Below are 16,972 nucleotides of genomic sequence, written 5' to 3' on the forward strand. Positions count from 1 at the left end.
CTGAAACTGAGGCACAGAGATGTTAATTTACCTGACATCACCCAGTTGTAATGATGGAACCCTAGGGTCTGACTCCAGAGTTCCTGATGAAACACTGGTGGTGAGCAGTGGGAGGAGAGAATGGGAGACTGGTTAGTGTCCACGTTTATATATCTAATTACAGATAGTCATAGAAAAAGCAGATTGGTTTGTTTCCATGCACCTCTTAGTTAATAGTGTCAAGAGCAAGTATGCAAAACTTGACAAGAGGTCAAAGTGAATTCTGAGCACCCTCTCTGTAAAGAGCTGGATGTGGCCTCAGCCTGTGCTTCCCGGGGATTATGATTTTCTAGGGTAGTAAACCTCATGCTGACTGATTAGGAAGGCTATTGTGCAACTTTGTAAGAATAGACAGGTTAACCTGTAGAAAACCTGATAGCAATACAGGTATATTGAACTTTTGGAAAGTTCACATTATGCCACTTTGCTTTTACAAAAGACCTTCATAGTACCCGAGGATTTTAACTTTTACGGAAAAAGGCAAAAATAGCATATAGCATTTATTTCGCAGCAAGCTCTCATAGAGGCAGCCGTGGTACCCCAAGCAGTGAGAGTGGCCCGTCAGCTCCTTCCCCGAGGAACCCACTCAGCATCGAGCCATACAGCGCTGAATTGTGTCTGGGAACCTCTGAGCTTCGTCTGGATCCACTCTGCACAACATCAGTCAGCAAGATGAGGCCTTAAGGTGTCAGAAAAAGCCTGAGAGAGTGTGTAAGGGTGTTACTCTTATCAGAAAACTTGACGTAATTAAGTGTATTGATCATGTTAAACAAAGTGAGATATTATGTGCCTGTCAAATTCGGGTCTGGGAATGCTCAAAAACTTTTCCATATACATTAATGGTCTTTGCTTCTTTGCTTTACGCCATTTCAGCCTACGAAAGGTTTCATAGGGACGCTCTCTCTTCAGATGGTGCGTTCTTGTCCAGTAGCATCGCAAAAGCTGTTGCCTGGAGGGACATGAAACAATTTGTATTTTTATTTCTGCATTCCTTTGACCAACTACAGATCTCTAGGTCCCTGAATTTTCTTTTGAATCAGTCTTAACATCTTACTGGTTTTCTCGTTAATCGAATTGAATAAAATCTTTGACTTTTTTTCTTCTGTTTGAGTCAATGTCACTTTTTGAAAATTATACTTTGCAAATGGTATTGGCAACATGAGCTCTCATATATTTCCAGCCTCATTCATCCTAAAGTTAAACCTTGTAAACTATAAGATGGGTAACATAAACCTGCATATTTTAAAAACGATACTTTGAAACTCAATATTAAAGATCTCAATCTTAAAAACTATAAATTGATCAAATACTTAAGAACTATGGACTCATTTTAAGAAACTGATTCTATGGACCCTTGTTCCTTTTTTTATTTTCAGAAGCACAGCTGAATCATCTGAGTTTGATTTTTTCTGTGTACCATTGACTATCTGTATTAAAGACACTGACACATGAATCAGAAAGAAAAGTAATTTTAGATATTCTCAAGGGCCGATTTGCATGATGACGACGTTTGTACATCAAAAGAATGTTGCTCCCTCAGGGCCCAGGAGACAGGTAAACAAAATCAACTTGTGATTCCAACCAAGGGATTCATGAAACTAGTAAATAGACCAAGTGCAACGAAATGATGGCACCGTATATTTGAGATGATTATATTTGGGGATACTTTTCTGTAATTATGAGCTCCAGAATTTGGTGTTGGTGAGAGAATGCCCCTCACTAAGAGATTTGCTTCCCTGTGTAGTTTCTGGGAAGGGTGACACTCAACAGAAGCTTCGGGGAAAAGATGGTTTCGTAGACGGAGGGAAGTGTGAATTGCAGGTTTGTGTTCGGCATAGGCAGTCATTGCACAGGGCAGAGGGCTCTCTAAGTCTGAGGCTGGCACGGTCCCTGCCATCAAGGGGCATTCAGTCTTGCCATGAAGACACGCCACAGGAAGAACATGAGCAAGTGGAATAATAAAAAATGCCCCCAGAGAGGTAGGTGTACGTGCCCTGGAGGTCAGAGGAAGATGACATGTCCAGTTGTAGGAACCAGGAATGGCCTTGGGAGAAGGTAGACTTTAAGAATCTTAAAGAAGAGCTAGTATTTCATCAGACAGAGATGTAGGCCGCGTACTTCAGTCCAAGTTCAGGGTGTTAGAAAGAAACAGATGGCGATGTTTAAGGAAAGAATCCTGAACGACAGAATGGGAGCAGCACACGGGCCAGACGGTAGGAATCTCTTTAGTGCTGGGCTTGGGGAGTTCGTTCTTATTTGGGTAGAAAAATGAATGTCTGAATAAGGAATCAAGAAGTCTGTTTTAAAATTTCCATCTGGCAGTAGTGCTTTTGAAACAGAAAGGAATTGATACTGAGCCAGCTATTTTAGATGTGTTCCCCCCTTAAATCCTCACACCCCCTCCTCAAGTAGGGATTACACCTGCTCTACAGATGAGGAGAGATTAAAAAATTAAAGCCACAGCTCAAGAAAATGGCAGAGATAGGCTCCAACTGCAAAGCCTACTTTCTTTCTACCAAACCTTGCTACCTGGAAGCAAGGACTGGAGGTGCAAAGACCGTCTTGGAAACTGCGGTCACACTCTAAGCCACAGGTGACGAGGGCCAGGAGTGAGCTATAGCTCTGAAAATGGAAAGAAGGACGTAAATTAAAGAAGCATCAAAGGACAGTCTGTGGGATGTGACAATGAAAATATACCCCTAGCCGAAACCGGTTTGGCTCAGTGGATAGAGCGTCGGCCTGCGGACTGAAAGGTCCCAGGTTCGATTCCGGTCAAGGGCACGTACCTTGGTTGCGGGCACATCCCCAGTGGGGGGTGTGCAGGAGGCAGCTGATCGATGTTTCTCTCTCATCGATGTTTCTAGCTCTCTATCCCTCTCCTCTCTCTTCCTCTCTGTAAAAAATTAATAAAATATATTTAAAAAAAAAAAAGAAAATATACCCCTAGGAAGAGTCTAAATAGCAGGGAGAAGTTAAGCCCAGGCTCAGGAGATGATGGAGTTGCTCACAGAAACAGCGTCTGGAGAAGGATGTGATTGTGTCGGGAAGCCGATTTTTATCAAGTTGATCGCGAGATCACCCATAATCAGGCAGACCGTCTCAATTTAAGATGAAGTAAGCATCCGAACAGAAGTGAGAATCGAAGACATCAGATAATGTGAAGTACGAAAGAGACAGAATTTTAGAAAGTGCCAAGATTTAGGTGAGAAGATGGAGGAGACAGACTATTAGAAGAAGATTCTGAATCATGCAACAACCAGGATCAAAACAGGAGAGAGTGAGTTTCAAGGGAGTGAGTCACAGGATTAGGAGCTGAACAGCATGAACACTGGTGGCCTCAGGGTACAGCCCTGCAGAGAGCTCTGGTGACCCTGGATGGTGGTCCAGGAAGCCCTCGGGCACATGCCTGGCTGAGAGGCTGGGAAGCCATGAGACAGCGCGGATGCAGAAAAAGAGAAGGGACAGGGTGAGCAGCACGTCAAAGGTGGTTCTGCCTACTGGTGATCAGAAGGAAGGAACAGAGGGGGGCGAGTGAAGGAAGATGCTAGCGGGAGAACAGATAATTAATGGGCTCAAAACCCAGCGTTGGGGGTGGAGGGAAAAAAGAGTGGTTTTGCTTGTCTTTCTTTCACATCAACAGAAAACCTGTTTCTGTATTGACTTGTCTCTGCTTAAAACCAGCCTCTATTGTACCATGTGCCTCCAACTTGGAATGGGAACTGGTAAGTCACCATCAAGTACACGGAGCCTTCTTCTGAAGCCTCTGTTCTCACAACAAAATGCTGCCGTTTGGCAGTGAGGTCTGCTTGTGTTTGAGCTGGCAGAGGGCATGGCCTGGATCCCCTCTGTAGCCTGGCCATATAGTTTTATTATTATGTAAAGCATCACTTTCAGCAATTTATGAAACCAAAATATGTGCTGGCTAATGTTTTCTGGAAACTGAAAGTCACTAGCCAATCCTAAGACTTGGTAAGGATTTTTATTTTGGTCGTCCTGAGCTTACTGTAACTGGGGTGGCTGCGTTGCTATGGTGATTTGTTCTCAAAACAGCCCTTTGCCATAATACCTTGAAACAGCAGATGAATCTACTTTATATTGACTTGATCGTGACATTAATGCTGGTGGAAACATCCCCCACGCTCCCATCAGGATGCGTGTGTGTGGAGGACTTTCTCATTGGTGCCAAGAAGGCATTGGCTGAAAGAATCGCAACTGTGGCTTTTTAAACCTGGGCCTTCACAATTCGTACTGCAGAGTACTGTTGGCTCACAGCCCAGAGCTCTACCACGGGGGTGGTTGCAGCTGCAGAAGGTTCATCATTGAAGCAATTAAGTTGTTTAATTGCTCCAGTGTAGGCATAACCTGAAAGTTGTGACTCACACCCCATTCTGTCACTAATAATTGGGGGGAAGAGGGGACAGGATGCACCAAAATGTCAGCTGCTTCTTCTATTCTTCTTGCAAATCTGCATCTGTCCTTGAGGTGTGGGAAGAAAGACAGGCAGGTCTCAACGCCAAGGCGTGGCGCCGCTCATCTCCACCGGTAGGCGTCTCCATTGAGCCACTGCTCCTGACCTAGCTCCGCTGGCGTCCCCGGACTCTAAGGATGACTGCACTTTGAATGGGGAAGTATCTGCCTCTGATTCTTGCCTAACCATGACATGGGAGAGAAAAAAAAAGTAGCTGCCTGACTTCCAGCATGACTCATTATAAACAAAGAGAGGACAGATTGACTGCCTCTTATCAGAGCCCGAGTACGAGCCCCAGGACTGAGGGTGAGTCAGACTGCAAGTCGCAAGTCTTTTGTTGGTTGCAGAGATTTTTTTCCCTGCGGAAGAGGGGGTTTGCGGGGGGGCGGGGGGGCGGGTACTATAGGTACTATTGCTATCTTAAATACTATCAGTGACCCCATGGTAAGCCCTGGGTTTCTAGGTGAGGTCAAATTTCCCTTACAACCTAAAGGGCTTCCAAGTTGAAGAAAAAAACTGGCCATACTCACAAGGTAACTCGTTTGGCGTTGGTAGAAATATTAGGAATTCCACAGGGACGGTTTCCCAACCTACACAGATGCCAATAATCCTCAGAGTGTACCCTTTAAGTATGTGTCACTTATTGTATGTAAATTATACTAACAGTTTCATGGGGGGAAAGCCCCGGCCAACCTATGTTTATTATGATTTATCATGAAGCTCTACACACCTCCTCACTTCCTCCTCTGTTGCTTTGTTTTTGGGTGCAAACACAGACAAAGGGGACATGCCTGAAGAACCCATGATGTCATATCATCTGATACTGACATGCTGATCCCAAGCTCCCCAAGTGTGCGTTGGTAGGTGAGTTTATTTTTACTGAATGGAGCCAGTCGGGAAAGGCTTATAAAGCATAGATTGGCAACAAATTTGGAGTGGGGGGAGATGCTGAGGAGCCAAGGACAAAAGAAGCACCTTTACTGTGTTGCCCCCTCCCCCCCCCCTTCCTCCCCAGCCCTCTCCCGGGAAGCCAGGAGCCAGGAGAAGTCTGTTTACGCCTCTGGTGCCTTCATATTTCAGCAAATACAAGTCAGGTCAAGCCAACAGCGTGACGGCACTCAAGAAAGAGCCTGGCTGATGGGCTGTGCGGGCAGACTCCGCGCACACACGTGAAATGACTTAACACTTGGAAACAAGCAAAGCAGGGAGCAAGTTCATTTAGGGGGAAAAGAACACACATGTGCCTGGATGGCAAAAAAGAGTGAAGTCCTTGGCAAGTGGGGCTAGTGGTAGAAAGAGCAGCAATGAGGGGAGGGGTAGCCCAGAGTTTTATTGTTGTGGCTTTTTTTTTTTCTTTTTAATGTAAACGATCTCAGCTGGGAAAGTATGATGCATGGACTTGGCTATGATCTTCTGCAAAGTACGTGCGAGTTTTCTCCTTTCAGATAATAGGCCCTGAGTGGGCCGGAAATGTGACTCATCTTCCTCTTGCTATATTCTCTCACCAATGCCTACTTCTGACTGATAACCTCATGGGAAAGGTCTGAATTCATTCTTCCATTTTCCCATATGTCTGTCTGTTCCTGTTGCTGTCCTTTGATTAACAGATTCCACATACACATCAAAGTGATTTAGAGAATTTGTCATCTTAACAAGATGGTCATTCACGCAGGAGGGTTTTGGTTTTATTAATTTTGTAATCTGTTGGTCGCTGTTGCTAAAACTGGGTGGAGGGGTGTATGTGTGTTATTTTCTGACTCCCTGGATTCTGTATATACTTTGAAGGTGTGTCTTTGCCCCAATGACTGATCTCACATGGAATAGCTGTGTCCTTAATTTCAGAGACAGTCCCAAATTTCAACTATTCTTTTCACAGAGCCCCAGAAAGACATCTTTTTAGGTCACATTTTGCTGTATAAAATATGATCTGTAGAAATGTGCATGTTCACTCGACAGGTGTTTTCTCTTGCAATCCAGGGTCTTCAAAATTATTATCTGGAAAACAATGCCAGTTTACTCAACAAGCATTCATGAAGTGCCTACTGTGTGCCACAACAGTAGGACACAGCCCAGAGGTAGAAGTTACAGATGGTTGTTTTTTCCAGGTCCTAGAGCAGCCGTGGGCAAACTACGTCCCACGGGCCAGATCCGGCCCGTTCGGCTGTTCTATCCGGCCCGTAGAGCCGAAAGAGCGGAGGGTTTTCTTGCTCTCCCCTCCGCTCTTTTACTTTGAATTTATATTAGTTCACACAAACACTCCATCCATGCTTTTGTTCCGGCCCTCCGGTCCAGTTTAAGAACCCATTGTGGCCTTCGAGTCAAAAAGTTTGCCCACCCCTGTCCTAGAGAGTCTGAAAAGCAGAGCCAGCTTTCCTATTTGTATAATCATGGAATTACAGTGAAGATTACGTATATTTACAAAACACGCACTCATTGCCTGGAAATGACCAACCCCTCAAAGCACTGTGATATGCATTACAGAGTTCTGGGTGCTATGAGCATAGGTTACAGAAGTTGTAAAAGGATCCTTCGTGGCAAGCCGCCAAGCAAGGCCTTATTTCACATTTAATGCCTTGTAGGAATAAGATAGCGTGAGACCAGTCTTTGCAGACGAGAGAGCTTAGTTATCTGGAAAAGCCGCGGAGCCCATGCCCTCAGTTGTTGAAGATCTTTGGGCTCCCCCCTGGTTTCGCTGAGTGGTGTTGGAGGGTACGTTTGAAATGGATGAAAATGTTTGTAAACGAAAAGACATTCTCCAGGTAGGTCTGTGTAACTTCTTCCTTGGAGCGGTTTAGGAGATACCTTTGTATCTCCTAAACTTTATATGTGGCTTTTAGTTGGCGCTCCAAACCTTGGATCTATCCCTTCAAACGGACTCTTCAATCTGTCGTCGCTTCCCAAGTTTCCTCTCATGAACAGTCTCGTTTCCTGTGCCCTATCCTAACTTTTGTTTAACGTGAGTTTCTCTCATTGGACCACTAATGCACAGAACTGGAGTAACTCTAATCCTCAGTTCATGAAACACCCTCACTGTTGACCCATGCATGACCTGCTTTTATCTATTTAGCTTGTTATATTTAATAATCCAGAAAGTACTCATGAAGCTACCAAACACCCCCCCACACACACATACACACACACACACACACACACACACACACACACACACACAAAGGACTGGGACCTTGCCAATAAGATTATGACTCACATATAACCATATACATTCACCCCCACCCTACCTCCCTGCTTCTCCCAAGCCAAAGTGGATCTTCCTCCTGGTTTATGTTCAATATTTCCTTGCTTTCTTTTTTGTCTAGTCTCTTTGTTTCTTATATGTATTCCGAAAAGTGTGGGCGTCTTGTTCTTAACTTTATAGAAAAGATGTCATGAATGTTTATTGATGGGACTAATAATGTTACGATTCATCCTACTGTCGCATGTGTCTGTCACGCATTTGTTTTGCCTCCTCTATATTTTATCCTATAACATTTTATTTTGGTCATTTGGATTGTTCACAGGTTCCTGATAATATACGGTGCTTTTTGTGTGTGTGTGCTGTAGTTGAGGTCTCCAGCTTTATTCATCAGTCAGAGCTGCCACTTTGTGCCTTTGATCAGCATCTCCCCATGTCACCCGCCTCCCTGCCCCTGACAACCACCGTTTAGTCTCTGCTTCTATGGACTCCACTTCTTTATATCCCACATACGAATGAGGTCATGCAGCTCTTTTCTTTCTGTGTCTAGCTCATTTCACTCAGTAGAATGCCCTGAAGGCCCAGCCATGTTGTTGCAAATGTCAGGGTCTCTTTCTTTTCTAAGGCCAAATAATATTCCATTGTGTATATACACCACGATTTCTTTATCCGCTCATCCCTGGATGGACACTTAGGATGTTTTCTCATCTTGACTACTGTGAATAATGCTGCAACGAACATGGGAACGCAGATGAGGTGCTGATATCTCTTCCTTTGGGTGCATACCCAGAGAGGGATTGCAGGATCGTACGCTAGAAAAAACGCTTTTTTAATCACTTGGGCAGGGGCACAATTTCTCCACTAGGCTTCTGTGTGAGTTCCTGCTGGCCCCATAGCCTCAAATCCCAAGAGCGATTTGCATGGAGAAAGAAAGGTCAGCAAGGGTCCTTGTGGGGAAAGAGGGTAGTCGGGTAGAGATCACCAGCTCCTTCTGGTCATGTAAACAGTACTTTTATGAACATCCTTGTACCTAGTGTTATACACGTGCAAACATTTCTTGTGAGTACATACCTACACGTGGAATTGTTCAGTGGAATAGCATATGTGTATGTTCAACTTTAGGGGGCCATGCCAAGCTATTGTCTGAAGTGGTTGCACCAATCTGCACTCCATCAATGATGTGTATGAGAACCGATGGATCCACATCCTCTCCGACACTTGCTAACGTCAGACTTTTTCATTTTTGTTGATTGATTGTGCATAAACTAGTACCTCCTTATGGTCCTGATTTGCATTTTGACCTATAATGCTGAGCATCTCGTTTATGTGTTTGGCCAAACAGATCGCTCTTCTTCTGAGAAGTGTCTGTTCAGGTTTTTGGTCCATTTTCCTCCAATTGTTTGTGACCTTCTTATTAAAGGAGTACTTAACATATTCTCAACACTGATCCTTTGTTACCCACTTTGAGGTATCTCTTATGAATAAAAGTTCTTAATATAGTAAAATGCACCAATCTTTTATAGTGAACGCTTTTTATTTAAGAAATCTTTTTTAAAAATTATTTCATAAATCTTTTCCTACCATCATATCTACAAGGTATTTATCTGTATTTTAACTGAAAATGAAAAGGCTAAGAAACTGTGAAAGTACCAGTGGGAAAAGGAAGCAACTGAATTCCAGGCATTGGTGCCCAGCAACCTGCAGGGCACAGTGGTTGAGATGTGGTGAGTGGCAGTGCCAGGCCCTGGTGACATTTATAGCCATGGTAGGCTTTCGCAGTATTAATTAGTTGTGTACAGTTGACCTTTGAACAGTGCGGGAATTAGGAGTGCTGACCACCCCCCCATGCAGTCAGAAATCCATCTATAACTTCTAACTCCCCGAAAAACTTAACGACTAGTGGCCTACTGTTGACCAGAAGCCTTACTGCTAACATAAACAATCAACTCACACATATTTTCCAAGTTATATGTATTGCATACTGTATTCTTACAATAAAGTTAGCTAGAGAAAATAAAATGTTAAGAAAATCGTAAGGAAGATAAAATATATTTACAGTATTTATTGAAAGAAACCTGCGTGCAAGTGGACCCGTACAGTTCAAACCTGTGTTGTTCAGGGTCAACGGTATTTTTTCCTTTGGCCATAAACAAACATAATCTTGTCAAATTTGGGCTATGGAAAAGAGTGTAGAAAAGAAAAGAAAACCATCCTCCTATCACTCAGGTGTTTTCTATAGTACTTATTCATATGGAAGTCTTCTGATACACACGTATCTTGTTCTCTTAAAAGTCTCTAACCCTGCCCTGACCAGTTTGGCTCAGTGGATAGAGTGTCGGCCTGCAGACTGAGGGTCCCAGGTTCGATTCCGGTCAAGGGCATGTACCTTGGTTATGGGCACATTCCCCAGTGGGAGGTGTGCAGGAGGCAGCTGATCAATGTTTTTCTCTCGTCGATGTTTCTAACTCTCTATCCCTCTCCCTTCCTTTCTGTAAAAAAAATCAATAAAATATATATTTTTAAAAAGTCTCTAACCCTTCACCTGGTCACCAGCACCCTAACCCTAGCCATGGTCACTTTCCAGATATTGCCGTCCTTGACATAGGAGTAGCCTCTACCAGTGTTGACCATTACCTTAAAAAACAGTGAACTTTTATTAAATAAATTATACTTAGGACCAGCTGGTGTGGCTTAGTGGTTGAGCATTGACCCATGAACCGAGAAGTGACTAGTTTGTCTCCTGGACAGGACACATTCCAAGGTTTGGGGCTTGATCCCCAGTCGGGGGTGTGCAGGAGGCAGCCGATAGATGATGTTTTTCTCTCTCATCGATGCTTCTATCTCTCTGTCCCTTTCCCTTCCTTTCTCTCTCTCAAAAAAAAAATCAATAAAAACATTTTTAAAAACTTAAAAAGAAAGTATACTTAGACTCTTCTGTGATTGTTAGAAAATAAGAGTAGGCAAAAATAACTGTATCTAATTTTACTAGCCAGAGATATATTTCTGGCATCTTTTCTTTCGTTACTTACATATATAATTTAAAATGGAATCTTTCTATATATGCCATTTTGTAAGTTTTTGCCTGACATTGTATAGTTTTTTTTTAATGTGACAAATGTTCTTCCACATCATTATTTGAGTGATACAGAGTACTTTCTCATGCCGGTGAAATCTAAATACTTATAAAATGTGCATCACAGCCACAATCAAAACTGATGATGGCTAGTGCTCTCACACTTCCTGTCAGCCCTGGGTATTACTAAACCATTTCTCTGCTGTGGACCCTTACATTTCCAATTGTTTCCTTTTAGAAGCAGTGATGACATGAGATTTTTTCACACTAAACCTTTGTGCACATCCATGATAATGTTCTCAGGATAAATTCTGATAAGTGGGAATTCCTAATCGTGGATTAAAAACATGTTTTAAAATATATATATATACATATATGGCTGCATTGTTCTTCAAGGAGGTTTTATCAATTTATAAATTGATTAGCAGGGTATAAAAAAGCCTATTTTTCCACACTCTCACTAAGAATAATATTGTTGTGCCTTTTATCATTCATCATCAGTACGCTAAGTTCAGATTCCATTTATTTTAATTTGTATTTCATCAATTACTATTGAGGTTAAATTTTTTTCACATGTTTCTTGACCATTCTTTTAGTATATATTTCTTTATCTCTCTCTCTGTCTCTCTCGTTGTGTGTGTGTGAATTGCCTTTGGTATCATTTCCCCTTTCATCTAGCAAATATTTCTTTTATTTATTTGTGAGAATTATATCTTTGAGGGGTTTCACAAGTGTCATATGTTTTTTAAAATTTGTCTTTTTTTCTATGCTTTTGCCTTCCAGATTTTTAAAATTTTATATGTTGTCAAATTGTTCAGTATTTTAAAAATTCATTTTTTATTTGAGAATATATAAAACTCACCTAAATGTTCTTCTGGTACTCATTTCATTTTTTTTTTTACATTTAAATTTCTGTGCCATTGAAAACTTAGGTCTGTTTGTGATGTGGGGTATGTAGCTAACTGTTTTCAAAATGGTTAACCTTACACTATTTGCTGAAAATATTCTCTTTACCTGCTGATTTGAATTAGTACCTTTGTCTTACACTGTATTTATGCTTACACTTGTATACAATTCCATGCTTTCAATTTTGTTCCTATTATGTTGATTGTTCCTACAATTGTATCTTATATGTTTGATTATCATATAATTTGTTGGACAGATGCTTCCTTATTATTACGTTCTTTGAAATTTTTATTGGCTAACTTGCTATCCTTAGGTAGTCTTCCAGATGATAAGACTCTTTTGGTCGAATTTCCCCTAAAAAAGGTTATGTTTAGACTTTTATTGGAATTGCATTGCATGTATGTTATTTTGGTAATAATGGATATCCTTACAATATTAGGAAAATGGTTTGTTTAACTTGTGTTGAAGTCATTGTTCATGTTCTTCCGTATTTTGTAGTTTGAGTCGTAAATGCTGCACATTTCTTGCTAATTCAGTTCAAAGTTATTTGTTATTGCAAATCATGACTAAACTCTCTTTCCTTCCCAACCCCTAGTCATTTTGCTATATTAATTTTTATGGATTTTATAACTGACTATCTTAGAGAATTCTTTTTCATTTCAGTGGTATTTCAGTTGATTCTTTTGAATAGTACAGGTAGGGCATCAATTCATTCAAAACTAGTAATGCTAGTTTTGTTCCCCTTCAATAATTATACTTCTTTTTCTATTGTTTGTCTTACTGCATGTGTTCAGGAATTCAGATGCCCATGGGGCCCAGGCAATAACATAAATGAGTGAATTGTGCCAGGGGAGGTCTTCAGCAAATGGGAGAGCACAGATCTTGTCTAAAGGGGGAAGTTCTTACTCAGCTCCAGCCAAGTTCTGCCATTTGGAAAATAGGCCTGGTGTTGACAGATGGTCAGATTTTTTTTAAAGAGATATACCAAAGTTCTTGTTTTAAATGTTGGAAATGAACTAAAAGTTTTAAAACATCAGGCAAGTCAAATATAGACTATCAACCTCACAATGTGCCCCACTTTAACTAGAGCTTACAGAATTTAATAATGTACTGTGTTGGAATACCAGACATTTTTGCCTTATCCTGGTTTAAGTAGAAATGCTTTCATTACCTGACCAATTAGCTATTTTGTAAACTCTTTTTTTAAAAAATATATTTTATTGATTTTTTACAGAGAGGAAGGGAGAGGGATAGAGAGTTAGAAACATCGATGAGAGAGAAACATTGATCAGCTGCCTCCTGCACATCCCCTACTGGGGATGTGCCTGCAACCAAGGTACATGCCTTTGACTGGAATCGAACCTGGGACCCTTCAGTCCGCAGGCCGACGCTCTATCCACTGAGCCAAACCAGCTAGAGCTATTTTCTAAACTCTTGATTTATTATTTTTCATGTTAAGCCTCTGTCTCCAATTTAATAAGGTTGTTGTAGGAAGCAAGGAAATTGAATTCTATTGGCTGGTATGGTTTTCTTCTTTGACCTATGAATGCTATGAATCCATAAATTTTCTAATATCAAACCATCCTTGCACCTGTAATTTCTGAGCTGTACTTAGTCATGTTACATCATTTACTTGAGTAAATAGTATGACATGCTGCTTAGAGGGAAGGAAGACGTAATAAGATTTCATAGCAGCCAGCCAGACATGGCTTTTGTTTTGCTGGGGGAGAAAGGTTAAAGCCATATTGTTCACAGGAAAGAAATATTTTTGTGGCCTCTTGAGGGACTTGGGGAAAAGAACTTGGGGGATAGGACCAAGATGTCTAATAATGTCTGCTGTGGCTTGTATGTGGATCCTTCTCTGATATCCCAACACTATTAACAGAGTCCCCACTTGTCTTCGGTGTGCTATAGAGTTGGAACTTTTTTTGCAATGTGACAAACTGCTAAGCTGCACCACCCTTAGACGCAGAAAAGGGAAGCTCCTGCCCTTACATTAGAGGGCCCTGCTCTGGCCCTCATTTATCCACACTCTTCCCCAACAGGTGAGACCACAGGGCCAAGGAGAAAGCCCTGCAAGTGGGCACAGGCCCATTTGGGTTGGGGACTCTGGGATCCTGGGTGTCTGAGTCCAGTGTCCCCTGCCTTCTAGACCTTGTTCTGAATGCCCAGGACCCCAGAATTCTCTACCTAACCCGCACCCAGGGCCTGTGCGGGCTTTTTCCCTAGGCCTGTTCTCCCAAGGGAGGGCCACACCACAGGCGTCTGCATTCCTAGGCCTGAGGAGCCAGCAAAGAGGTGTGATTGTGTGGAGGGTGCACAAAGCCTGGACATGTGTGCTAGAGTGTCCACACCATTTCCACAAAGTCCATTCTGATATAGGGCTCAGCGGGGGGCTATAAGGAAAGGGTATTCAGCTGTCCTATGCCATCCAATAGTATCTTAGGATGCCAAGGAGCCTGGGAGAATTCTCAACTCAAACTTGGCTCCTCAAGTGGTTACAAAGGTCTATTCCTCAAGCTACAAGTACAACAAATATTAAACACAGTTCACTTCACTTATATCGCAAGTCTATGGCCAAGTCTCCCAGGGCTGTCATAACAAAGTACCACAACTTATTCTCTCATAGTTCTCCACAGTTTAGAAGCCAAAAGTCCAAAAGCAAGGTGTTAGCAAAGTTGTGCTTCCTCCAAAAGCTCTGGGGAAGAATCCTCCCTTGTCTCTTGAGCTTCTGGTGGCTCTCAGAAATTCTTGGCATTCCTTGACTTGTAGCTTCACTGCCCCAACCTCTGCTGTCATCGTCACATGGACTGCTGCACATCGTCACAGTGTATCTCTGTGTGTCCTCTCCTCCTCTTCTTAGGAAGACACCAGTCATTGATTCAGGGCCCACCCTAATCCATTATGACCTCATCTTAACAATTTCACCTGCAAAGACCCTGTTTCCAAATAAGATCACATTCTGAGGTTCCCGGTGGATGTGGATTTTAAAGGGACACCTCCACCCAGTACATTCTCCATAAATAAATCTGGTCTATATTGCTCTTGTTTTCCCCCTTGGTGTTTCTGTCTTCTCGGTATATGTTACCAGGGTTAGGTTAACTTTGTAAAATTAATTGCAGCACTTTGAAACTTCTTTTATACTCTGGAAGCAACTAAATGATATAGGCATTATTTCTTCTCATAAAGTTTTATAGAATTCACCCCCACCTTCCACCCCAGTCATCTGAGCCCTTATGTTTCATCAAAGTAGCAGAGAGTTCTTGATCAGTTTATCCAATGACTTTTGGGCCAGTTGGATTTTTTCATTTTTTAAAAAAATATTTTATTGAATTTATTGAGATGACATTGGTTAATAAAGTTATATAGGTTTCAGCTATACAATTCCATGCTACATAATCTGTATATTGTATTATGTGTTCACCACCCAAAGTCAAGTCTCCTTCCATCACCATTTAAGCCCCCTTTACCCTCTTCTATCGCTCCCCACCTCCCTTTCCCTCTGGTAATCACCATACTGTTGTCTATGTCTATGGGGATTCGGGGGTTATTTTGCTTAATCCCTTCACTTTTTTCACCCAGCCCCCCAGACCCCATCCCCTCTAACAGCTGTCAGTCTGTTTTGTGTATCTATGAGCCTGTTTCTATGTTTGTTTGTTTGTTTTTTTGTTAGATTCCACATATAAGTGAAATTGTATGGTATTTATCTTTTTCTGACCAACTTATTTCACTTAGCATAATACTCTCTAAATCCATCCATGCTGTCACAAAAGGTAAGATTTCCTTCTTTTTTATGGCTAAGTAGTATTCCATTGTGTAAATATACCACTGCTTCTTTAAAATATATTATTTATTGATTTCAGAGAGGAAGGGAGAGGGAGAGAGAGATAGAAACATCAATGTTGAGAGAGACTCATTGATCGGCTGACATTGGGGATTGAGCCTGCAACCCAGGCATGTGCTCCTGACTGGAACTGAACCCGGGACCCTTCAGTCCGCAGGCCAACGCTCCATCCGCGGAACCAAACCAGCCAGGGCTCCACTGCTTTTTTTTTATACATTCATCTACTGATGGACACCTGGGCTGCTTCCAAATCTTGGCTATTGTAGATCACACTGCAATGAACAAAGGAGTGCACATATTCTTTCGAATCAGTGTTTCTTGTTTTGTTAATCTTTGCCTGATGATATTTTTTTCCATTGACTTTTTAGAGAGAATGGAAGCGACGAGGTGGCAGGGTGGCAGGTGGGGAGGCACAGAGAGAGACACATGGACTGGTTGCCTCCTGCACGCATCCCGACTGGAGCTGGGATCAAGCCTGCAACCCTTCAGTCCACAGGCCAACATTCTAACCACTGAATAAAACCGGCTAGAGCAGTGTTTCTGGTTTCTTCCAATAAATTACCAGAAGTGGAATCACTGAGTCATAAGGCAATTCCATTTTAAATTTTTTGGAGGAAACTCCATACTGTTTTCTACAGTGGCTGCATCAATCTGCATTCCTAATAGTGCATGAAGGTCCCCTTTCCTTCACATCCTCGCCAACACTTATTCCTTGTTGATTTATTGATCGTAGACATTCTGACAGATGTGAAATGATATCTTATTGTTGTTTTAATGTGCATTTCTCTGATGATTAGTGTCATTGAGCATCTTTTCATATGCCTATTGGCCATCTATATGTCCCCTTATGGGAAATGTCTATTTAGATCCTTTGCCCATTTTTTAATTGGATTGTTTGTTTGTTTGTTTTGTTGTTTGTTTTTTGGTGTTAAGTTTTGTAATTTCTTTAACCCTTATCAGGTGTATCATTAGCAAATATGTTCACCCATTCAGTGAGTTGTCTATTCATTTTATTAATGGTCCCCTTTGCTGTGCAAAGACTTTTTAGTTTTATTTAGTCCCATTTGTTTATTTTTTCTTTGTTTCCCTTGCCCGAAGAGATATATCAGAAAAACATATTGCTACAATGCTGAAACCGGTTTGGCTCAGTGGATAGAGCGTCGGCCTGTGGACTGAAGGGTCCCGGGTTCGATTCCGGTCAAGGGCATGTACCTTGGTTGCGGGCACATCCCCAGTGGGGGGTGTGCGGGAGGCAGCTGATTGATGTTTCTCTCTCATCGATGTTTCTAACTCTCTATCCCTCTCTCCATTTCCTCTCTGTAAAAAATCAATAAAATATATTTTAAAAAAATATTGCTACAAGAAGTGTTTAAGATTTTACTGCTTATATTTTCTTCTAGGATTTTTATGGTTTCAAGTCACATTTAATCCATTTTGAGTTTATTCTTG

General features: G+C 41.8%; 1 protein-coding gene across 1 annotated transcript in view; it reads left to right on the forward strand.

Annotated features, from left to right (window-relative positions):
- The first annotated feature begins 4,634 nt into the window (after positions 1–4,634).
- MRTFB (myocardin related transcription factor B) overlaps positions 4,635–16,972 on the forward strand; it is a 307,130-nt gene continuing 294,792 nt past the window's right edge. Inside the window, exons 1-2 of the mRNA XM_080680361.1 lie at positions 4,635–4,813; positions 5,284–5,367. The gene's annotated coding sequence lies outside the window, so the exon portion shown is untranslated. The remainder of the gene's footprint in view (positions 4,814–5,283; positions 5,368–16,972) is intronic.

The sequence above is a fragment of the Plecotus auritus genome (assembly GCF_963455305.1).
Source record: "Plecotus auritus genome assembly, chromosome: 7".
Taxonomy (NCBI): domain Eukaryota; kingdom Metazoa; phylum Chordata; class Mammalia; order Chiroptera; family Vespertilionidae; genus Plecotus; species Plecotus auritus.